The 24898-nt window shown below is 42.0% G+C and overlaps 1 protein-coding gene and 1 long non-coding RNA gene across 12 annotated transcripts in view; one reads left to right on the forward strand and one right to left on the reverse strand.

The window, feature by feature from the left end:
- Positions 1-24898, forward strand: part of RNF38 (ring finger protein 38) — a 129458-nt gene that overhangs the window by 69289 nt on the left and 35271 nt on the right. For 2 of the 10 annotated variants that reach the window (XR_007505160.1, XM_049796326.1), the window contains exon 1: positions 16008-16028. The exons of 3 other annotated variants lie outside the window; for them this stretch is intronic. The gene's annotated coding sequence lies outside the window, so the exon portion shown is untranslated. Of the gene's footprint in view, positions 1-5087; positions 5407-9942; positions 10049-16007; positions 16029-24898 lie in introns of those variants that run through there. 5 more of the 10 variants (XM_049796331.1, XM_049796330.1, XM_049796329.1 and 2 more) reach the window with 5 other exon arrangements.
- LOC126036509 (uncharacterized) lies at positions 2372-4648 on the reverse strand. Of its 2 annotated transcripts, none has more exons than XR_007505174.1 (3): positions 4546-4648; positions 4112-4272; positions 2372-4010 (listed from the first exon to the last, which is right to left on the reverse strand). It is a non-coding gene; the product is annotated as an uncharacterized LOC126036509 (long non-coding RNA). The 2 variants fall into 2 exon arrangements; XR_007505173.1 differs by having other exon boundaries at positions 2372-3500; positions 3851-4272.

Genomic DNA, 24898 nt, shown 5'->3' on the forward strand with positions numbered 1-24898 from the left:
TCAAAGGCTTTTTTGCAGTAGCTGTATTTTCCTGTTTTGGAGCAGGGAACTTAAGATTTTATAGATAGGAAGCTTCTGTTCAGTGCTGCAGCCTTAAAATACCAACCTGTCTATTAGCGTGCAAGCATTTTCCTAACCTTTTTTTGACACATTCTCAGATTGGCTTGCTTTGAGGCAGTAGAGTGCTGGCTGTTAAATGTTCAATGATATTTGGATCAGTACTGTAAGTGTGGCATACAAAGGGAAAAGTTTTGACATTGAACTGCTTGTGAGACTTGCCTTCATGTTCCTGTTATTGTTTATGGTTTTACCTTAAGCCTCACTGTCTGTAAATAATGCAAATTGATTAACATGTAACATGTATCACATTGTTTGCAAGTATGCCACTTTATAGTAAACTAACTTTTTGGCTTGACGTGCCTGGAAAAGGGCATGTATTTGTCAAATTTTAAATGATCTTTCTTGGAAAGTGGAATGCAACCTGCATGTCAATGCTTTGGTAAGTGCACAAATCCATGTGTTTTGAAATCGTGGATCAAGTTAATTTTATAGTTGTTCCAGCTTATCCTAGAGCTAGATTCGTTTTCAGTGCAAGTTTCTTTTACTGCTATGCTGCCTTCTTTTTTTTTTTTTCCCTGTCACTCTGTTTTCCCTCCTTTTTTAAAAAATTTAATTTTATTTTTAGGTACCAGATTTGGGGGCTGCTCTACAGGTATTAGTCAAACATGCTATCTAGAACATGGCAAAATTATTTTAAGTTTCCAGTTGATTAACTGGTTAACTATTTTCAATAGTATTCACTGCTTTTGTTTTGGTCCTTGTGCCCTCTGTTCCTGGAAGATTCTTGGGTAAAGAGCAGGTGGGGGAAATGTCATTTCAGAGCCATCCTAGTGCACCAACTAAACATTGGCATTCCCTTTTAACATTCTTCCTTTTCTGTCATTACATGGAAGATGACCTCTGTGTTTGATTGTCTTCCCTTAGTTTTATTTCATGTCAGGGTAATTAAAACTGTTTTAAGTTTTGTTGCAAATTCTGTTTGTTAGGTGCTTCACAGGTTTGAGGGGAGGGAGTAGGAAGGGGTGTGGCAGCTTACATGGTTTAAATTTCAGAAGAGTGCATAGCCTTTTGAGTTGTTTGGCACACTACCTGCCTCCATATTGATAGAGGAACTGGGCCACAACTTCACTTTTTTGCGTATTTCAGGATGGTGGGATTCTGCACCAAATGAGAATTCCCAACTGAAGAGCTGACTAAAGTGGAGCTAGTATAAAAAGCAGAAAGAATGTGGTTTAGGTATATTTCAAAGATATGTTTTTCCTCAAATGTCAATTTTATTTGGTAGGAGCTTTTATTTTTCTGTGAGAATACATGAAGCTGTTTGCCTTGCATTTTATAGGAAATTCTAGTTGATCCCTTGATTAAAAAGACCACTTGTTTGGCAAAACAGTGAACAATCTTCAGAACAGGCATCAGTGCTCTTCTCAGATACGCCACTGAACTCTGTGCTCTTGTTTTGAAAGAAAAGATAGAGCACTAATGCTCAGTTAGTGTCCCTGGGGGCTATAGGCCGACTGGATGTCTGTTGTTCTGGGTTTTAATTTTTTGAAGGGCTTGTGTATATGGATATACTTTTTTTGTTAATCATAAGTAGTGCTTCCTAAAGCAGTTGGTTACAGTACTAGGGTACAGTTGCAATTCTTTACCACTCTGTGCTTGTATTTCATATATGCCTATGTTTTTGTGTCAGTTTTTGAACTGGTTTTTAGTTTCCAGTGTGAATTACTTTGAAAAAGAGAGTTCTGATTTATTCTGCCATTACTAAGAGACAGCATCTGTTCATTTTGGTAGGAATATCATTTAAAGGTGAAATGCCTGATTTCACTGATTTATTTATCTAAAAAATTTTATTAATTGTTAGACTTTTTTGTATTCATACTAGAAACTTTATGAAAAGCATGACTTCAGAATAGTTTGGCATCTCTTTGATTATTCAATACGCATGTTTCAGTGAAATAATGTACCACTTTGTGTGTGTGTAATCAGTTTTTGCATTACAGGAGAAATGTAGAGAATATTATTTGACTCGCAATCTGCATATATTTTACAGTAGGTTGTCCACAAGCCCAGCCTTCATTTCCTGGACAACAGCATGACAAAAGTTCTATACCACACATGCTAAGGGAATGGTGCAACCTTAATGAAAACAATTCCCCGGCTTCCAACCCAATTACTTTTTTTTGTTGACTTGGCACATGAGAACTTGACTTCATGTTCAGTGACATCAGCAGAAAACCAAAGTCTAAGATTTTTCATGTGTGGCCTCACTGCATTAAGGATGTGTCATTGTTGAGAGCATTATTGGTAGTACCAAGAACCTGTTTAATTTCATAGCACCGAAACCAGTACTTTGCCTCTTCTTTTATAAAAAGATCTAGTATAGCACAGATACAGAGTAACTTTCCCATTTTACCTGGTTTTGCAAAGTTGTTATAATTGAGGTACATCTTAAAAGAATTGCTGCTTTGGAGGTGGGAGCTTTTAAGCCTCAGTGCATGAGTCAGGGGACCCTTTTTACATGTTTGTAATTTCTTTGAAGTATAACATGCTGTATGTGTTTAATACCTATGATTTTTAAATGAATGAAATACTTAAAGCTGGAATTGTCATTCTTAAAATATTAAATAACAGAACAGAATAAATTTCTTTACAAAGCACAGCATTTAAGGAATGGTATTTGTAACAAGGAACTATTATTCCTTGGAATATTACTTCGCTTTAATGTCCAAGCAGTGGTTTCCTACTAGAGTAAAACAGAAAGATAGATGCAAGTATATTATCCTGCAGAGCCTTTCAATCATATTCAGTTTATTTAGCTTTAAAAATACTTTTTGTCCTTTGGGTGGTTGTTTCACCAGTGGTGTACTTTCATTAAAGGACACTTGCTCAATTTGAAAAGAAACTCCAAAGATGCAACTCTTAACTACTCCTGGGACATCTCTTTTCAGAGATGTCATCAAGTTACTTATTCCTTTGTTCTCATGCAGTTAAAAACCAAATTGACCACCCAGCAGTAATTAAAAAATAAAAGCACCATGGGACCAATCCAATGGCATTGTTTCACTACCATTAAGGGGTTGGAAATTACTATTATTTCTAAACATTTACCTTGCTTTACTCCTTTTTAATTTACTTTCAGTTATTTTGCTTTCATAGTATTATTCCTATTAGACTTGCTTTCTTATAGTATGTAAGGAATTTCTTTTTGCTTGGTACTTATGACTGAAATACATAACTACATGATTTGATTCACTATTTCTAACCTTTGAATTTCTTAGTTATAGTTAGTAGATCTTCCATTTCTTTAGTAATTTCTTGTTCCTGAACTTACGTTTGTCTGTCTCGATGGGCACCCAGTCCTCAGTCTGTAATCCAGAGGGCTGTCAACTCTTCAAAAAGATGTTTTTCACAAGAGGGGAAGTCTTTTACAAGTTCTAATTCTAAAAAAAGATCCAGTTCTTTGTTTTCCTCTTTGGATGGTGCAGTTAGGTAGGATAAGCCTAACAGACTCATCCATAGCTGAACTCAAAATTAATCTGGAATTCAGATATTTTAAGGACCATCACACATATTTATATGTGCTCTATAAAATATGATTATATGTGCCTCTTGTGGGGGACAATATGTAGAAAAATGGGAATATTAGAAGGAATTTCTTTAGCCCCCTCCACTTCCAAAACTGGAAAAAATTCTTGTCCAGTTAGGACAGCACTAATTTATTCCTCTTGGTGTGTGTCATCTGCCCCTCCCCCTAGTTAATTCTGCCTGTTCTTACTGAGTAGATTCATACCTTCTTCATTTCACATCTGGCAGCTGCAAGAATGTAATTTACTGATTTTAAACCACTTCCATGCCTGGTGAATTGTCTCCTTTAGAGCATTAAATCTTTGTATCTACAGCAGATGGTTTATTTTGTTTTCTTGGATCACATTTGGGGAAACATTATTAGCCTGAAGTAGAGAGAATGGAGGTAGTTTTGATAGATGAAAATAGTTAGGGTGATGACATCTTATTTAGGGGGAATAGCTTAAGTAAATCAGTTCTCCGATACCTCATTTGTTCCCTTTGCTGAGCAGTTCTGCATCAAGAGATAGTCTCCCTGTAGCACTGGTAGCAAAAGGCTGATCCCGTTTCCCTGATGACTCATCAGAGGTCAGGTGACGTTGCTCCCGTGGGTTTTCTTGACTTTTTCTTAGTCGGTCTCACCCCCTCCTGCGCATGACGAAAGCAGATGAAAATCCAGAGCCCCCAAGCATGGGCTGAGCAGACGGCAGGCGGCCGTTGTCGAGAGGCTCGATGGCTTTTATGATGCGTCGTTTTTGAGAAGAGAGCCCCTAGTGCCCCTCGTTCCGGCGAGTACCCCGCCGGTGGCGGCAGCACATACGCCCCAGGCGCGGCCCTCCCTCCCGCAGGCCTGCTTCCCGCGCGCCTCTCGGGCCTCCTTCCCGCTGGGCCCTTCAGTCTCGCGCTGCCCCGCAGGCTTACCCGCAAGCTGCCGGCGACTGCTCGCCCCGTTTCGTATAGAGCGGCGGCGGGCGGAGCAGCGTCGCGGCGGGGAAGCGCCGTCGGAGCGGGAATCTGCCGGGCCCCGCCCCCCCGAGGGGACCCGCCCCCCCGAGGGGACCCGGCGCAGGCGCAGCCCCCGCTGCTGGGGGGAGAGCACCGACCTGCGCCCTGCTTCCGGCCTCGCCGCTGCGCGGAGCGAGAAACCGAAACTAAAAGGGGGCGGAGCCGCCCTGACCCGGCCGCTGACCAGGGGAAGGGGAGAGTGGCTTTCGCGCAGGCGCTGAAGGGTGCCGGGTTGTCCCGCCGCCGCCGGCGCGTGTGTCGGCTGCCTCGCCTCGTCTTCCGGCCGTGGCGGTGACGTACGCGGTCCAGCCCCGCCTGCCGCCCACAGGTGCAAACAAAGAACGCCCCGCCTCGCTTCGCTGCCTGTGGGGCGGGGCTAGCTGCTTTCCGCCTCGCGGGGCTGGGGCGGCTGAAGAGTGACGTCAACGGCCGGCGGCGGGGTGCGCGCGCCGCCGGGGCGCCCCGGAGGAGCGGAAGATGGCTGGCGGCGGCGGTAGCGGGCCCCGGGCGCGAGTGGCGGCGTCGCGGACGCAGAACGGCCGAGGGGCGCGCGGGGGACTCGCCCTGTGATGGGCGGGGGACGCCGGGCCGACGCTCCCGGAAACGATCGCGCGGGCAGGCGGTGGAGGCTCGGCCCGGGCGGCAGCAGCGGACCCCCCCGGCCGACACGACAGAAGGCGGCGCGGCAGCCTTGACGGTGACTGCGGGGCGCGCGGAAGAGGCGGGGGCCCCGCCCCGCCGTGCCCCGCAGCCCCAGGTACCGGCGTGGGACGGCAGGTAGGGGTGGAGGAGGGCGGTGGGCCCGCTCGGGGCGGGGCCTCACCGGCACCGCCTGGTGCCCCCGACTAGGCAGCGTTGAGCCCGGCAGCCGAGGTGGGGAAGGGAGCGATCTTCCGGCAGTAGGGCATAGGGCGCCCCGGGGCGGCTTCGTGCAGTACCCGGCTCTCTTGGGCTGCTGCTCGTAAAGGTAGAGGGTGAAGGAGACCGCGCGGCCTGGGCGTGAGGTCGCCGCAGGGAAGCCTGAGCGGCCCCGTGTGCCCGCAGCAGCCTGCAGGGAAGGTGGACGAGACCTCGGCGAGGTTAATTCGGGGAGCATAAGCATTTGAGCCTGTTAAAATTGCTTTATTTGCTTTGGCAAAAGGTAGAACTGGAACCTAAAAATCAGCTGATTATCCAGAACTGACTTGCTTTGTGGTGTTCCTGAGACGACAAGCAGGTTCCATGTGCTGCATGCAAGGAGGTAGCACATATTTCTGAAGCACCAAACAGCCGATTGGACTTACATTCTCGAACTAAAATGAAGTTTCTAGGTGTCTTTAATCCTCTCAAGTTAGTTGAGAAGGAACAACTGTTCAAGGAAGCACAGATGTTAGCAAGCATGCATTTTGGGGCATGCTGTTGGTATTTTTCAGTATATATAAATTAATTCCTACTCCTGTTTAGAATGAAGGGGATTTTTTTATACTTAAGACCAGAAGGATGCTTCTTGTTTTCTCAAGAAGTGTATTTTAAAACTGATTATGCGTTGAGATGTTTTCTGGTGACATCCCTTTTAAGTTATTTAATTTATTTATGAGTTACACAGAAGTTCATTGAACTGTAAGTCATGAGAATGTTTATGAATGTATAGCATTTGGATTTGGAAACGGATTTTTGAGAGTAGTATTTGGACCAAATGCATAATTTTCTAATAAGTTCTTAAAGTGTATAGTGAGGCAACTGGAATGGTAGGATGAATGACACTACTAATAGTCTGCCTTATTCAGGTATTGCTTACTACTTCATTAGGTGTTGCTGACGTGCTCGTTCTTAAATGCCATTCACCGAGGCAACTACTTTGCTTTCAGTTGCCAGATTTATTTATCTACATCCTGGGGATTTTGCTGTTTATTGGCCCAACAGCCTCCTTAACTGCTTCATAGCACTACAAGAATGAAAAATACAAACTTTTTCCCTTCGAGGGGGTACTGCAGCTGTGGTATTAGAGACTTTCTTGTTCTGAGAAAGAGGGGAAAAAACTCCCTATGGATACTTAAATGTGTGGTAAGAAAAAGGAGGGGTGCAGTCGTTAGAGGATTAAGTATGAGACAGGAGAGCAAATAGATGCCGTGGCAGATGTAATGGTTAGTAAAAGTTGATAACGTTTTTGATTACCAAATCTCTAGGAAAAAAACCTATGCGTACGTAGAATACCAGTGTGAAGAAGGTTTCTAGGGATTTGTTACCATCAGATTGTACTTGTTAAGAGTGGTAATTGCAAGAAGAGAAGTTGTATATAAATAAAAGGGTTTTATAAATATAGCATCTCAGTATTCTCCTATGTGAAACTTCCTTTGTCATCTCTTTGACTTATATAGAGCAGGTTAAACTTTATTTGCTGGTTCACTTCGATTTTTTTAATAGAAGTATAATAAATACTAAATTGAAGTTGCAAGTTGATCAGTCCTTGCTTTCTGCCTGCAGTGGTGTGGGAGTTACAGTATACAATTGTCTTCTCTTTTTGTGAAAGATATGGTTTGGCTTGGAAGCTGACATCAGTGGCATCAGTGCTGTTGTGATTTGTGAAGTTTATGCATCAGCTTATTTTTTCAATATGGTTTATTGCCATAACAGGAGATAATTTATATGATTTAAAGTGATATTGTTGATGAAGTCAAGTTACTTTTTCAACTCTCTTAATAAAGCCTTTAAGAATTAAAAGGCCTCTAGGCAAGTTTTATTAGAGTATAAAAAATGGTGCAGTTACAAAGACAAGTTACTTCTTCAGGCCTATTATTGAATTGAAACTTAAATTGTATTCTTGCTGCATTTCAGAGCTGTCGTACATGTTTGTCCATGGAAACTTCGTGGGCTAAATTCCTAGTGAATCTAATGAGATTTTGTACAGAGCAAGTCTTAGACTTCTAAAGGTTTTCTGACTTAGTCTTTGTATGTAGCTCCACCACCCCCACCCCTCTCCCCAGAGGGATTTGAAACGTAGGAATAAGGGTACAGGTAGGATGTGAAATTTCTTTTTTTTCCTATTTTTAGTCAGAGAGTTGTTTTGACTGTGGAGGACTGATTCTTGAAACTTCTGGGAAGATAGGTTTGACTTAACCAGTTCATGCAGAAATACAGCTTATTGTTTTCTTCTCTATGTAAGCGTCTATATCAAGTTAAATAATCTAACGTGGCATATTTAAATTCTCTTGTGGGCAAGGCTTGTCTAGGTCTCTGATTTATGAGGATGATTTTCATGGTTTTTACTCTTCAGCTTCACGTGGGAGTGGGTAGTTTCCTGTTTTACTAAGCTCTTTGAAAGATCACTGAAACTCCCTTTGCTTTTTGGTGCCCTCTACTGATTCTGTTTGTCAGAGCAGCGAAGGCTAGGGCTTTGTTGTCTTCAACGGCAGTAAAATGTTAGCAGCAGCAGCAGCTCTTTAAAAACGGTGGGAAGGGAAAAGAAAGAAAGGAAGCCCTTTTGCACCTCAAGTATTTTGTTGATTGCTGTCCCACCAGTTTGTCTGGATTGCAGCGGAACTGTTCCTCATCTGACAGAAAAGTAGTTAAGCAGTATAAATCTGCATTACCTAGTGTCTTCTATAGGCATTCCAGCTGTAAAAAGGCTGGTGCCTTTCCTCTTTTTCTCTCAGAAGAATAGAGACTTTTTCTTTTTAGTGTCCACAGTTCCTGGTTCTCAGTGAGCACATTTCAGATTTGCTGTCCCAGAAATTTTTACTTCTCCTGGTTCACTTGCAGTAACATTGCTTTTTGTATTTCCCACTACGACCTCAGATACTATGAAACAAGTGTGGCACTTCATGTGAGCGCCACTACATATGCTGCTTTTTGCTTGCTTTCTGTTTAAGTAGCCCTTTCATCTTGTCATTCTTGCAATTTTGTTCCTATCCCTGAAATCTGTGAACACCTCTCTCCTAGGCAAGCTTGGCAATTGCATGAACTCAACCCTATCCTCTGTCCAGAGCCTCTTATCTTAGTCTTGTGGTCTGTGTTTGCCAGCTCTGTTTGTTTCTGACAGAACTGGCCAAATTTTTCTTTCACATTGCAGTAAGAGTAAATCATTGTGTGAGCAGGCATGAGAGCATTCATGGCACAATTTATGGTGCTGCTGAGCATATGCTCTGTCAGGCAGTCTTCATGAGAACTTTGAGATAGCCTTCTCTGTAGGCAAAAATAAAGAACTTTTCTTCCTTATTCAGGTTCTTTAGATGATCTGTGTTGGGATTGTTCTTTTAAAAAGCTGTGATGTGCTGAATATTTTTGATGAGCTGCATTTTCCAGATGTGATTCTTAGGAATCAGTCTCTTGCAAAGACATTTAAAACTATTTTGTTGGCAAGTACTGAGGGAGGGCATTTTTGTTTTGGTGTCCTCTATGTGTAAGTCTGTTGGGAAAACATTGGAACTGAATATAAAATGAGAGGAGTGAAAAGGTTGGAGACATAAAAGAGTGGGAGTAGGTATTCATTGTAAGTAACGTGGAAGGAACTTGTGAATATGAGTAGCAAAGTTCCAAGTGGATAAGTATGGATTTGAGAAAAATGTTCAGATGTGAACACAAAGAGCCTGGCAAGACCAATACGCATTTAGTCATTTTGTATGTGAATCTCTACTGAATATAGGTTAGAGATCATAAGTGAAGCTTTCTTTCTCTGTATTCTCAGATTCTTTACTGTGTCAGAGAACAGTCAGAGCACTTTTCTCAAATTCAAATATGGAGACCTAGCGTAGTGTTTGTATTCTCTGGGTGTTTAGTTTCAACTCTGTAGTTGAAATGTGACTTAACAGTTCATAGCTGTGATGGTGACTTCATTCAGCATAGGGAGAGCTTGAGACTGTATCAAAGAAGTACATATCTCACTGAATTTCTTGCATGCTTTAAATTCTCATGTCTTTTTTCTCCTTAGTAAAAATGTGGGATGAAGTTTGAGAAGTCAGCCAGCAAACCATGCTTATTTGAGTGCATTTGGGGGAATAAGGCTTTTTTTCCTTCACATGTTACCTGATATGTATCATGGTTTGTTGGTTTTTTTAACAAAACTTATTCTGACTTTGCATGAGAATAATCCTATTTTCCGAAGTAAATTAAAAGTTCTACGCAAGTATGAGCTGTTTCTTGAAGCTGAGGACCTGCAATGTTTTCTCATATTCCTTTTAGGTTAACTTACCAGAAAATATCAATTCTTTCTTGGTTTTGGTGTCTCCAGTAATTTGTCACTTACATTAAGAGGACTAAGCTGTCTACCCCTTAGATCCCATTATAAGGATTATATACATGTCCAGATGACAGCCTCCCAATATGTGTATTTTGTAGGGGCAGAGGAACCAGCCGCTGTTGCAGCAGTTAATATGTTCGCAGGGCCTGTGGGGAGTCTGACACATGCAAAAAATGAAGTTCTACAAGCTACTGAGGGCAAAAGGTGTGTTCAAATCCCAGCTAACAGAGAACTGTTTTCTTTTCCAAAGCCTTTTAAAGCAACTTTATTTTATATAAGCTGTTAGTAAAAATGAAATGGCCTGTGTAGGATTAAAACAAGTACTCTGTAATATGTAGTGCATAGTCTAAATATGATGAGCTTTAAAAATAATCATAGAATGATTTAGGTTGGAAAAGACCCTTAAGATCACCAAGTCCAACCATTAACCTAACACTGCTAAGTCCACCACTAAACCATGTCTTTAAGTGCCACATTTACACATCATTTAAATACCTCCAGGGATGGTGAATCAACCACTTCCCTGGGCAGCCTGTTCTAATGCTTGACAACCCTTTCAGTAAAGAAATCTTTCCTAATATCCAATCTAAACCTCCCATGGTGCAATTTGACACTGTTTCCTCTCATCATCTCACTCATTACTTGAGAAAGGAGACCAACACCCACCTCCCTACAACCTCCTTTCAGGTAGTTGTAGAGAGTGATAAGGTCTCCCCTCACCCTCCTTTCCTCCAGACTAAACAACCCCAGTTCCATCAGCTGTTCCTCCTAAGACCTGTTCTCTAGACCCTTCACCAGCTTTGTTGCTCTGCTTTGGACATGCTTTAGCACCTCAGTGTCTTTCATGTAGTGAGGGGCTGTTTTGGGTTTGTGCGGCACTGGTTGTGGTAGTGGGGGAGGGGCTGCAGGGGTGGCTCCTGTGAGAAGCTGCCAGAAGTTTCCCCAGCTCCAAGTCGGATCCACTTCTGGCCAAGACCAAGCCAATCTGCAACAGTGGTAGCAGCTCTGGGGTAACATTTTTAAGAAGTGGAACCTGCAGCAGGGGAGGAGATTGGAATGTGAGAGGAACACCTCTGCAGACAGCAAGGTCGGTGAAGAAGGAGGGGGAGGAGGTGCACAGGAGGAGGTGATGATGCCCCTGCAGCCCATGGTGATATGGCAGGCTGTCCCCCCCGAGCCCATGGAGGTGAGCAGGGGAGCAGATGCCCACCTGCAGCCCATGGAGGACCCCATGCCAGAGCAAGGGGATGCCCCTGAAGATGGCTGTGACTCCATGGGAAAGCCCACGCTGGAGCAGTCTGTGCCTGAAGGACTGCAGCCCATGGAAAGGACCCTGGAACACTGGAGCAGTTCATGAAGAATTGCAGCCTGTGGGAAGGACTCATGCCAGAGACGTTAATGGAGGACTGCAGCCCATGGGAGGGACCCCACGCTGGAGCAGGGGAAGAGTGAGGAGTCCTCCCCCTGAGGAGGAAGGAGCAGCAGAGACAATGTGTCATGAACTTGACCACAAGCCCCATTCCCCATCCTCCTGTGCTGCTGTTGGGAGGAGGTAGAGAAAATCGGGAGTGGAGTTGAGCTGGGAAGGAGGGAGGGGTGGGGGAAGTTGTTTTAAGATTTGGTTTTACTTCTTGTTATCCTTGTTTTGATTTGAATGGTAATGAATTAAATTGATTTTGGTTTTCCCCCACGTTGAGTGTGGTTTTTGCCCGTGAACATAAGTGGTGAGTGATCTCTCCTTGTCCTTGTCTCAATCCATGAGCTTTTCTTTATATTTTCTCCTCCTCATCCCACCGGAGCCAGGGAGGGAGGAGTGAGCAAGCAGCTTCATGGTGCTTCGTTGCTGGCTGGGCTTAAACCACAATAGGGGCCCAAAACTGAACACAGTATTTGAGGTGTGGCCTCACAGGCCTAGTCCCACTGGCCACACTATTTCTGACACAAGCCAGGATGCTATTGGCCTTCTTGGCCACCTGGGCACACTGCTGGCTCATATTTAGCCGGCTGCCAACGAACACCCCTAGGTCCTTCTCCACCAGGCAGCTTTTCAGCCACTCTTCCCTAAGCCTGTGGCATTGCCTGGGGTTACAACCAGGTGCAAGACCTGGCACTTGGCCTTGTTCAATCTCTCAAAACTGGCCTCAGCCCAACAACCCAGACTGTCCAGATCCCTCCATAGAGCCTTCCTACCCTCGAACATATCAACACTTCCGCCCAGCTTGGTGTCATCTGCAAACTTACTGAAGGTGCACTTGATCCTCTCGTCTAACATTGATAAAGATGTTAAACAGAACTGGCCCCAATACTGAGTCCTGGGGAACTCCAGTTGTGACGGGCCACCAACTGGATTTAACTATTCACCACAACTCTTCTGGCCTAGCCATCCAGTCAGTTGTTTACCCAGCAAAGAGTGCACAGGAAGCTGTGAGCAGCCAGTTCCTCCAGGAGAGTGCTGTGGGAAGTGGTGTCAAAGGCTTTACTAAAGTTCAGGTAAACAACCACTTAAATGGAATCCTAGATTTGTACTGTCATTAAGGATGGTTCTGCAGTGTATAAGCACTGTAAATAGTAAAACTGAAAGTGTTCTGCACTGTAAATAAATCAATTTTAACAAGAAATTGGTTAACAAGATGCCAACCATAATGTTATGCTCAGGGGGCATACCATTGTGTTCAGCCGTTTGTAGGTGATACAGAGAGTTTACTTGTCCCAAACTGTATGACTAACAAAGTAAAGCCTTTGTATTTGTTTCAGCTGTGAAAATTTCCTTTTATGTGGAAAATGGCCTGGAAGAAAGAAAGAACAAATTGTCAGAAATGGGAGAAGCAGAGAACTGAAAATACAGTGTGAGAGGAGCCTTTACACTTTGGTGTTGGAGACTTCTGTGACAGTTACATACTTGTTGTGGTTTAATCCCAGCTGGCAACTAAACACCATGCAGCTGCAGTTGTACTGTGCCATTTGGGATGTGTTTTCTCCCTTGTTCTGTGGGATCTCCCCAGAGAAGAAGGAAATTGAAAAAGGTGGAACTTAGAATGCCTTATTCTTAGAATTAAGTATCTCAGCCCTCTTTCAGGGCCTGTGTTTCAGGCCTGTGTTTAAGTACAATTCTGTAAGTTTAATGGCAACTTTTTTTTTGCACTAATAACCAGTGTGTGTATGTTGCAGTATGTTGAAGAACATGACAGTTTGGCCGTACCAATTAGGTAGGTTGTTTTGTGGATTCATTGTGTAGTTTCTAAAATGGATTAAAAGTACTTGTTGGGGCTTCAAACTTCTAGCAATATGGAGAGACTGGAAGAATGTAGAGAGTAAACTGTGGTACGTTCCTGAAGACATTAGGTCCTGACTTCCCTCAGTTCATCAGAACACATGATACTGCATTATACACAGAAATTTTTAACAGTATGGTGTGCTGAGCAGAGACACATCTTTTGCTAACGCAGCTCAGTGTTGTGGTGACAGGCAAAGCCAGTGAAGGCAGCCAAATGTGAATATGCTCTACCACAATACGTGTTAAGGTATTATGCCAGTAGTCCTTTTCCTAGGAACAAATTTCTAGTGCTGACTTGCCTTTGTGACCATTGTAGTAAGGACACCAGTTACGGTAGTGTAAGTAACATATCAGTGTAAATGTAATCTCTTTGGGGGCTGAAGTTTTGGGAGGATTGATTTAAATCAATGTTAATTGCTGGTTAAAATATAGTCTTCTGTCAAAAATTGTCTCATGCCTCTGTAAATACTAGTTTGAGTGCTTAGGTAGCAGTATGCCTTAGTTCAGTGTTTGGATATTCTTTAACTCTTTGTCAACAAATACGGTCAGCGTAACATTAATTTACCCAAATAAAAAGTTTCAGTCTTCAGGGCTCAAATGCTACCTTGTCCATTTACTTATATCGTGTTTTATGTATGTGTGTGCATGCTTGTGTACACATATATATAGTTTAATGTTGGGAGAAAGTTCTTTAAGTAGAAAGAGTGTGATTTGTTTTATAACGGTCTAGTTACCCTGTCTCTGTTGATGTACCTGTATGTTAGTTCACATGCCTAAATGGAAAAGTCAGTAATGAATACATACTGTACATTCAAACTATACATAGAGAAGACCTTGGTATGAAGACAGCTTTGAGCCAGACTTCTCTTCAGACTTCTTGTCCCATCAGCTGAAAGAGTAGAATTATTTTTAAAATTGAAAACTTGATCTTTTTGAAATGTGGCTATATCTGAACACCTTGTCTTGATTTCACCACTTTCCTCTTGCCCTGGCATCATTTTAAGTATATCAATTTCAGTATGTTTTATGACATTTAAAGTAAATTCTTTGTAGTAATCAACGTATTTTAATGTTACACACACAAAGTTAATTGTGTTCCAGCCTTATTTATAAGGAAATCAGCTTCTTTCTGTAGCTACAAATTTGTGATTTTAAATAAAAACTTCTGTTTTATTTACATACCAAAATAGGAGTTCGGGACTCTGTGTATGCTAAGAAGCTGCTGTTAGCACCATCTCCTGAAATGGCACTTTCTGTGTTGTGTTAGGTGGTGTTGATGTCAAAACATGGATGCTTTAATTCAGATTTTGGTAGGCAATTTGGAGATGAACTGGTAGGAAATTATAAACTGAAAATATATTAAAAAAATCTTACTGGATACAAGTACTATGTGTTGGGTTTTTATTTGTTTTATTTTTAAATGTTCCAGTTTTAAGAAAGAAAGCCTACAAATATTCAGTGAGATACTAAATGTATGTAATGGGTTTTGCTTGCTGCCATCATGTGTTAACTGCAGGAAACATCTGCAGAAACAGCACAAATGGTTTTCCATTTATTATCACCTACAACATTGACAAAGTCGAGTTCAAAATTGAGACCATAAACTGGGATTTTTAAAGTAAAATTAATATTTTTCTACAACTTTATTCTTAATTAGAGAGGGAGATATAGCTGAGGTTTTTTCCCTTACTGAAGTTTGGTTGGTGTTTTGGATTATGAGAGGCAATGATCCCTTTTTGGAAAAAACATGATGTAAAAATAAATACTACCTTTTCTGTGAGTTTAGCAGCATTGAAATTGCTTTGATTCATTTCTCTGAAAAATGATTGCAAAATCTTTTCATATTTCAAAGGATTCTTGTTTGCATACAGCAAATACTGCAAGCAACAGCAAATACTAATAAATTCAATTTGAAGAACTTTGAGATGACTGTGTGTTTCCTTGATTCTTAAACCTGCTTCAGTATTAGAAAAGGAGATGCTTCAGATGTAATATATGGAATGCACTTTCCTTTTTGTATGAGCAGTAGAACTTGAAAATATGAAAGATGTAGTCCTGCTAAACACAGTTTGCTTCTTTTCTTCTTGCTATTGAGAGTGTTGCAGTGTGCCAAATAGGATGCTAAGATTCTTACTCTTTTTTAATGTTGTGCTTTTTAAATTCACATGCAGCAAAGAAATATTCCAGCATTTGGTATGAGAAATTGACACCTAAACAGTCTTAAAAATTTGATTCTTAAAATATTTACTGTGTGAAACTTAAGAAGTTTAGGCTTAGCCATCTCTTAATGTTGTCTCTTGTGTATCCTAAACACCTGGTTAAATGAGAATTGCATGAGAGAAGGAACTAATACAGAGAAAACCCTGGAAATGGCTGCCAGCCTGTCAGTTAAAAAATTAAATATTCAGGTTATTAATGTGTTTTCATCATAAGTAGAATGAAGAGATGCATTTGATGGGATATATTCTATGCTATTTGTATGTAAGTTGCTATTGCATGCCTCAAATCTTCTGCAGAAACACTTCGCATGGAGGATTCATTGTCAGTTTTGATTGCTGAAGAACAGTATTGGCCATTGTGCTTGCCATCAGTAAATAATGAATTAATTCTACTAAGCGTGAGTGAATTATGGATGGCCCAGAAAGATTACTGATGAGTGTTCTTGGTGCAGAAACAGTCTAATTGATATATATACCATTATAGCTTTGAAACAAAAAAATTAGATGGGCTTCTATCCTCTTTATAGTATGTTTGGTAGTGTTCCTCTTATTCTACAAATTATGTTCCTTTTACTAAATACTGTGTAAATTTTGCTGTTTCCCTATCTTTAATTCACAGAAATTATTAAGAAACCTGACATATGTAAACCTGCTGCAGCAAATTTTATACTGGCAACCTGACATTGTTATTGTAAGTGGTTTCCATTTTAAAATGCAGTTACTAGTTCTTTTCTTACCACATGTGATATTTCAAAAGCAAGTTCAAGACAACATTGTAGGCTTCCTTTCAGAATGATGTGCCTTACTAAGGACTCTTCTGTCTCTAAGAATTGAAAGAGAATATTTTCTCTCTAATTCCACAGAGAGGGTGTGAAGAGGGGTTTTCTTCTCAACTATGTTTTTTCTGTGCACTTTGTTATAGCCATAGGAACAGTTAAAGTCATGCTTAGTGTTTCTTGATCCCCGTTTGTGGAATTTTCATCCCAAGTACTAGTTCCATATTGATTTTCTTAGTTCTTGGCAGTCTCTTCTGAAGTGCAGGAGGAAATGGTATCCCATTTTAAATACTCTGATGTATCTGGCGTTCAGTAGAGAACATGCTCACAGGTGTACTTTGTGTCTCAAGGGTAGCGCTTGGAGCTCTACCCCAAAGTACTATTTGAGTTGCGCTTTGCTTCTTTCACAGGAGAATGCTTCTGAAAGCCTAGTGTTTAGCATAGAGTAAAAATCAGTTACTCCTTTCTGTTGTGCTGTTGCAGAATCACAGACTGGCTGAGGTGGGAAGGGACCTCTGCAGGTCATCTGGTCCAACCCTCTCTGCTCAAGCAGGGCCACCTAGAGCCAGGTGCCCAGGACCATGTCCAGTCAGTTTTGGAATATCTCCAAGGAGGGAGACTCCACCACCTCTCTGGGCAACCTATGCCAGTGCTCAGTCACCCTCATGGTAGAGAAGAGTTTCCTGATGTTTAGACAGAGCCTCCTGTGTTTCAGTTTGTGCCCACTGTCTCTTGTCCTATCACTGGGCACCACTGAAAAGAGTCTGGCTCTGTGCTCCTTGCAGCCTCCCTTCAGCTGTTTGTATGCATTGATGAAATTCCCCCTGAGCTTTCTCTTCTACAGGCTGAACAGTCCCAGCTCTCTCAGACTTTCCTCATAGGAGAGATGCTCTAATTGATTAATCATCTTTTGGCCCTTTGTTGGATTCTTCCAGCATGTCCATGTTTCTCTTGTGCTGGGGAGCCCAGAACTGGACACAGGTCTCCAGGTACTATCTCAGCGGACTTTTGAACCTACCCCACAGATGGGTTCATTTTGGCCTTCCTTTCAGCCACTTGGTTTGAGCCAGCTTTCAGATTTGGAAAGGACTGTATTTCTTTACCGATTTTTCTTTAGACTGAATTCAGATTACCTTGGTGTTCCTTCATCAGGAAGTTGTATGTGCCCAGCCAGCCATGTTTCCAAGTTGTCTCCTGGTCACAACTCTGACATCAAAGCTTGGTTAGAAAGAAAGGGCTCTGAATATTAATGGAAGTGATGTTTTTCAGTAAAATCTGTATGGGACTTAGAAAAGATCTGATGCGTTATTTAAAGCAGTTGTTTTGAATGTTTCTGGGGTTTTAATTTGGTGCCTGGAGGATGCGGGCTGTGGACAGCAATGTTAGAATTTTTATTTTCTTACCATGTACCCGCTTTATCTCCACTTTACCACTTTGTTGTACCAGATCATACTCATTATCAACAACCATAAAATTTTCCACTCTTACCAGAGAAGTCATGGTGTCTGTTCCAGATGTTCTCTTACTCATGAGAACAGGCAGAATGTGATGTGAATGCTGGTGGGTTGAAGCGGAGGTTCTGAAGCCCACGTAACACTGTGGAAGTTGAGCAAGCAGTGTTTTGTGCTCTTGCTGGACTTGCACACAGTTGGCAGGATGTAAAAGATCACTACATTAACGAATGAGACTAAGCCAGAAAAATTCTTTGGGCAAACGCAGTTATACTGGCAAAAGATTCTTATTGCTGATGTTTATTCTGTCAGCTAAAGTTCCTCTAAAGAGCTTTTGCTAGTAAAAGCTGTGTGTCATCGCAGTATGATTCTGCTGGCAAATCTTTATACATAGACAAGTCTTTTGTCATGAAGCCCTGTGTCCAACTGGATGATCTTTGTTTATTTTGTCATGGAAAAAGTGCAGCAATTAGGCTTGGAAATAGTCCATCTTTCTGTAAAATCTGTAACTTTTTTGCTACTTGTGGCACAGGGCTCTTAATTTATTGCACGTATTTGCTTCTTTTTAGTAGCACCTTTCTAGATTTATTTAGAGCTAGAATTTTAAGAGTATATTTAAGGGAAATGTCAAGCTTTATGTGTAAACCCCAAGAGCTTTTCATCTCTCAGCTTACAAGTTAATACAATCATACTTTTTTCCTCCTGTTTCTTTTTTCCCCGCTGTTATGCAAAATGTAGGTGCAGATCCCTCGGGGCGAGGCACAACACTCAGCAAGTGAAAGCTTTGGCTTTAATGAAAGCCTAGAGTTACCACAGTGGGAGCCCCAGGACACCATTTCAATCAAACGGGGACCCAACAGCAGTGGAGCCCTGCTCAGGAGTGAAGCTCAAGGGAAAGCACTGCAGGAGTGGATAATAAAACTTGGCCAATCAACATATCATACATATGCAATGTCCTGTTTTGCTCATTAGCAACCTCACTAGTGTAGTGCAGCTGTTGTCCGTATTCTGAGATCCACAGCTGACTGCATACTTGCTACCTATGTAAAAATAGGTGCAGATGTGGGAGCAAAGGATCCTGGGTTACTGTGACAATGAGATAAAATGTGCTCTGGACTCTACATACTCGGATGGGGGAGGCGAACTATCCTGGTTTACTGTAACAAAGTCTTCTCGTACCCTATATGCACCCTTTTCAGTTTTGCTAAATATTCTTGTTTAGGACAAGGGGTGAGGAGCTGTTGTTTTGTTTTTCCATATCCTCCATAGTTTTTACTGTTTCCAGAGGCGGTCTTCATCTCACTCTTCCTGGACTGTAGTGTCTGACCGTATGTTTAAAGTTTTTCTGTGTATCATTAGTGGAAGAGTTGTGTGATTTCTGTAAGGGCATGTGAAAGGAGAGAGCATCAGCTCGTGTGTGTCTGGTCAAGGACCTTTTCAGTGCCAAAAGGGGATAATAAGAAAAGGGGGAATAAATAGGAACATTCTGAGACACAAACCTGACCAACAAAAAGTAAGGGAGGCAGTAACAAGGACCAAACCTGGTCAGTCACTAATTGATGAGGCTATGTGGAATCTGGCAATGTTTATTTCAGAAAGATTGTTTGATCAAAGACCTTTTCAAATAGGATTATAAGGAAAAGGGGGAAGCCATAAACGAAATACACAGAGACACAAACCTACCAGACAAACTTAATGGAGACAAAGACAAGAAACAATCCTGGTCAGTCACAGTAACTGATGGGCTATCGAGAAACTGCATGCTATTAAGGACTTTTTGAGTGGTAAGGATGCAAACCTGAGCATCAGTGGGACCATGCCAGCCAAGGAGGCAGTGTGAAGAGGAAGGGGGTCAGGAAGAGACAAAATGGGGACAGGCAGAAAAGGGGCCAATTGTGTAAACTGTGGCCAGTGCATGCTTGTCTGGTCAAGCTCTGTGCCTGATCATGCAGCCTGTCCTATCTTACTAGATCTTCTCGTAACTATCTCTCTGTGTAATCTCACTCCCGTGTGTGTGAGTGCTGCAGAGACTTAAGTGAGACCAGCTTGAGTGGAGACTCAGCCAGCAACTGGTGTCTCACTGGAGGTCTAGGCACCACCAGGTCTGCAGTGCCAGCAATGGAAGTAAGTGGGGTCTCAGTGTCAGGAGTTGGAGGGGCTGTAGCTCTCTGGATTATCTTGTTGTTCTCCTACAGACTTTATATCCATAGTGCCAGCTACTGAGGGAACTGGTTTGAGTGGACTAGGTGCCAGCTACTGGAGTCAGACCAGGGATGTGGGCACCCCTGGCCTATGTCAGTTACTGGAGCGAGTGGGGTCTAAGTACCAGCTGCTGGGGTGGGTGAGTGTCTTGGCTGCCAGCCTCTGGAGGAGCAATGGTGTGTGTCCCCAAAGCAAGTTACTAGGGGGACCAGGTTGATTGAGGGTCTCGGTGTCGATGGCAGAAGTGGGACCTCAGGTCTCAGCCTGTGTGCCTGGTGCCAGCTGCTGGTGGAAAGTGAGTGTCTCTATCTTCCCCAAAGCTGCGGTGCATGGGGAGGGGCGGGGGGGGGTAGGGGTGTTTGTATTTGCTGGCCATCTTCAAGCTGGACCAGCTGGCAAGCTGGGCCTTTGGACCAGACTGGGGTGACAGGAAGACCAAAGGTCCATCCTGGTTTTGGGGGACCTGCAAGTGTGGCGTGCCTATGAGACAGGTGTATGAGTGCTGTTTCTCTGCAGTGACCACCAAGCTGGACCAGCCAGCAAGTTGGGGACCCATTGGGTGGGTAACAGGGCCTGGGATTGGGGCAGGGGTGTCAGGTGGGCAGAGGGGGCTGTGACAGTACTTGGGATATCCACGAACGGGCATGTGCTTCTGAACCTGGAGAATGTTGTGTATGTGCTGCACTAGTGACCTTCCATCTTTGCCAGACCACGAGGAGAAAGGGGCCTGGCTGTCTGCTTGTATTTATGTTCATCCTGCATGTGGGTACTGTTGAAGGCAGTGCCTCATCTGTGGCAGTGCGTGTGATCGGCCACGGTCAATGCCCTGTGCGTGCTGTGTCCCTGGGATACATGCTCAGTTTTACTACTGGTTGAACCTGCAAACAGGAAAGCAGCAGCCGTGACCCTCAGCCTGGGATGGAGACAGCACCACCCCCAGCTCCCTGGGCATGCTGGACTAGGCAGGAAGAATTCCTGAGACCAGAGGAGGTGCCCACTCCTCACATAACATCCCTTAAGTTTCTTTTCCATGCTGTTCAAAGAAAGATTTGCTTCCTTTATTGCTTTGGCATCTGATGTTTATATTTACAGTCTCCAGTGTGGAGGAGTTCAAGAGCTCTGTCTCCATGATGAAAAATCAGGAGATGTGTTAGCATAGTGATTACTTGTCAATACACTAGGACAGCAAGTAGTATAACTAACTAGTCTTATTGCTCATTGTTAACTACAAGTACCTTTCTCCAAAGTACTTCCTTAGGCTGACGATAGATAGATAAAGATCAAACCTTATTTCTTACACAGTTAATATATATGTAGACCAAACGTGGAAAGGAAATGCTTTTTTTTGGAGTTGGCAGAGGAAACAAAATGCTCTTTAAAGGTGCATTTGAGGGGACTGATAATATTAGTATAATCAGGCTGACAACTTAGCTCTGGAGATGACATACTAGGCAGTGTTTCTGTGAAAGTATTTTAACCAAAATTTGCTTGCGGATCTGGATAGCTGGCTTTTGTAAATAGCTGGCAGACTGCCGACAAGGACTGGGGAAACAGACCTGATTAATTTATCTCTCTAAAGGAATCTACTTTGTCTTTGGTGCCTGGCAGCACATAGAGAAATATGGTGTAATTAATGCTTCAGCTTTTGTGGCCTATGTTGTCTTTCATTTGCTATCAGATTAAACCTAACTTTTTCACACAGTAAAGGTGGATGAAATGCAGTTGTAGGTAGGTAAGAACAGTATTCTAATTAGTACCCCAGTCACACACAGAATCCAACAGATAAAACACTATTTCCTTGTTCATAATAATAAGTATTAGTTACATTTTATCATTAATGTGAAAATTGAAGAGTAGAGGATGTTTTGGTAGTTTTCTGCTTCTCTTGTGGGCTTTGATTCTGAATGCAGGAAAACTGTAGATTTCTAAAGGAAGGCTCTGCTTGCTTGGAAAACTGCAGTTGTTTAATACTACCAAGTTATAATACCAGTATGCTAGCACTGATTTTTTTCAAAAATCTTTTTTTCATGAGGTGGTGCATATCTTTCTCTTCTAAATAAATGGTTTTGTTATGAAGCTTGCTTCCTCAAAATAATTCCACCTTTATTATTCACAACCTTTTAATGTAGAAACATCTGTGGGCATCATTGTACACTTAACTTTTCTCAGGGCTGATCTAGGTAATTGATAAAAACAGTCCATTACATCACTCTACATGTACCTATGTAGCCTGTGACATGTATACCTCAAGGCATGAGGTAGTGAAAATTGAAAGTTTGAGGTGATAGGTTACTGTAGTGGTTGTGGCTGTCAAAATATCTGAGTAGGTAATAATTGTTACAGTTCATTACATTGGTTACGTCATATTACTGACCTCACTGTACCTGAAAACGTTCTGTGTGAACTGCTTCTCAGTGATATTTAGGTAAGATTTTGAGAAGAAGAGAGTAGTACATGTTTACTGAAATGCAGATGTGAGATATTTGTTGCATTTACTTAATCTGTTGATTTTATTATTGCTTTTTAAAAAGATGTTAAAAAAAATCAATGTGTTTTCTTTTTTGGTAGCTTAAAAGATGCTTATAAATCCTAGATAAATACAGGAAAATCCTCTCAGTCTATGAGCTGGTTTATGCAGAGGACTTTTAACAGGAGAATTAATGTACAATAGTTCTGTGGAAATACACTGCTGTTGTCTTGCAGCAGAAATAAAACATGTTTGGAAACAAGACTTTAGTGTTCTTTGCAGCTTGATTTGTGGTCCCACTTCTCTGATATCTAGACTACAGTAAAGAAGAGCTCTGTCTCTAATACCCATTCTGGAGTAGTTTATAATTGCATGTACATTTTTGTCATTGGTCAGTAAGCATGTGTTTATTACAGTACGTAACAGTTGAGTTTTATGTACCTTTTCTTCAGTGGGATTAACCACTTCATTCTTCCCTCTTTACCAGATATTAACTTTTTGTCATAAAAGGTGTCAGAATAGAATATTATTTTTTTTTAGACATTGACCAATTTCCATTGGAGCTAGTTGATGTGTTCATGAAGTTTTGCAAGGAACAGACTAGTGAAGATATGACATCTTTCATATTTCTTCATTGTTGAGAATAATGACAGATTAGGTGACTAGTTAGACATTGGAAAAAAATGCATTACCCAGGACATGATGTGGTGCAGAGACACCTGATGACAAATAATCTCAGATACACTGCACAGTGCACTTCCAAGAGCAACAGGTTAGTTAAATATAGCTCTGCACTAAACTGGCTTGTGAACTCTACCTTGTAACGCCACACCTAAGTTAAACTTCTGCCTCTGCTGCTTTCTGTGGATGAGATGGAAGAAGACAGTAATGCTTACAAGACCATATGGGCCTCAAAGACTCCATCCAGTCACATAAGTGATGTTCTTTTTCTTGGTCCTAGGGTCATGGGGGACAGCTCTTCCAGAGCTTACTAGACTTGAGCTATATAACGTGCTTTAAATGGGCTTAGTCCTGGCCTATGAAAAAGCCACTGCATTTGGACACAACTGTCTGTTCAGCCCAAGAATTTACTGTTAGTGTAGGTATGATCAGAGTATTAGAAATGTGGGAGTGTAAATCAGATCACTTGTTGGTATGTATAGATCCTTTGCAGGTAGGATAAGCAAAATGCTCAGTTTACTAGCCCATTAGATGCCTGTAGTTAAATTAGGAAATGCTTATAAATTTCCATGTTTACCAGTTTGTACCATCAGAAAAAGTCATTGTCTTTTACTGTGCATTCATGAAGAGGAAACGTGCAGCTGCAGATTCCCAGTCAGCCTGGTAGGGTTATATAGGGAATACCCATCAGATTGTACTTCTGGTGTAAAACCTTCTAAGGAAAAGGCTCTGCTTGAAAATACTCTTTGAGTATTGGTTTACTTTTAAAATAAAGGTTTTCATGAGCTGCAAGATAGATGTAGTTGATTCCCTAAAATTGAGATTAAGGATATGGAGTAGTTTCTTGTTGTACTTCCCAGGGCCATTAAGTGAGAGTATGCAGAGGGTTGGAGAATAGAGTGATTTTCAGATATTGGCAGCAATTGTTTTTGGTAATAATTCCCTTCTGTGGTGGTTGATCATCTGTGTGTGTGTGTGTGTGTGCAATCTTTATAATTTGACTGGAAAAGGAGACAACAAAGGCTGTTATTGGAATGGTTTAACCCCAGCCAGCAACTAAGCACCACGCAGCCGCTCACTCACTCCCCCCCCATCCAGTGGGAGGGGGGAGAAAATCGGGGAAAAAAGAAGTAAAACTCGTGGGTTGAGATAAGAATGGTTTAATAGAACAGAAAAGAAGAAAATAATAATGATAATGATAACACTAATAAAATGATAACAGTAGTAATAAAAGGATTGGAATGTACAAACGATGCGCAGGGCAATTGCTCACCACCCACCGATCGACACCCAGCCAGTCCCCAAGTGGCCATTCCCTGCCCCCACTTCCCAGTTCCTATACTAGATGTGACGTCCCATGGTATGGAATACACCGTTGGCCAGTTTGGGTCAGGTGCCCTGGTTGTGTCCTGTGCCAACTTCTTGTGCCCTGGCTGGGCATGAGAAGCTGAAAAATCCTTGACTATAGTCTAAACACTACTGAGCAACAACTGAAAACATCAGTGTTGTCAACATTCTTTGCATACTGAACTCAAAACATAGCACTGTACCAGCTACTAGGAAGACAGTTAACTCTATCCCAGCTGAAACCAGGACAGTTGTGTTGGTGAAAATATTTGTAGTCTTTCCCAAATGAAATAGAACAACATTTAGATAAAATGTACAACAAATTACTGCAAGAAATATATATGGAAGTATAACAAACAATTTTATAATTTTTTTAGTAGTATGTTTCCTTTAAAGGATGTTCTACAAATGGGCATACTCTTATAATCGCCTTTGTTACCGCTGTGAGAGTTTATAGGGTACACAGAACAGGGCAAAACCGCACTGGGTATGTCTGTGAAATGCCAACTTTTAGGGATAAGATTGTAGGTTTTAGTGTACTGACATAAGTTGTTTCTGTTACTAGTAACAATCTGATGCCTTTGTTCTGGTATTGTTGCCTTTAAATATGGAGTAATCTGTATTTCTGTTCATCGTG

Source organism: Accipiter gentilis, chromosome Z (genome assembly GCF_929443795.1).
Source record: "Accipiter gentilis chromosome Z, bAccGen1.1, whole genome shotgun sequence".
Lineage (NCBI taxonomy): Eukaryota > Metazoa > Chordata > Aves > Accipitriformes > Accipitridae > Astur > Astur gentilis.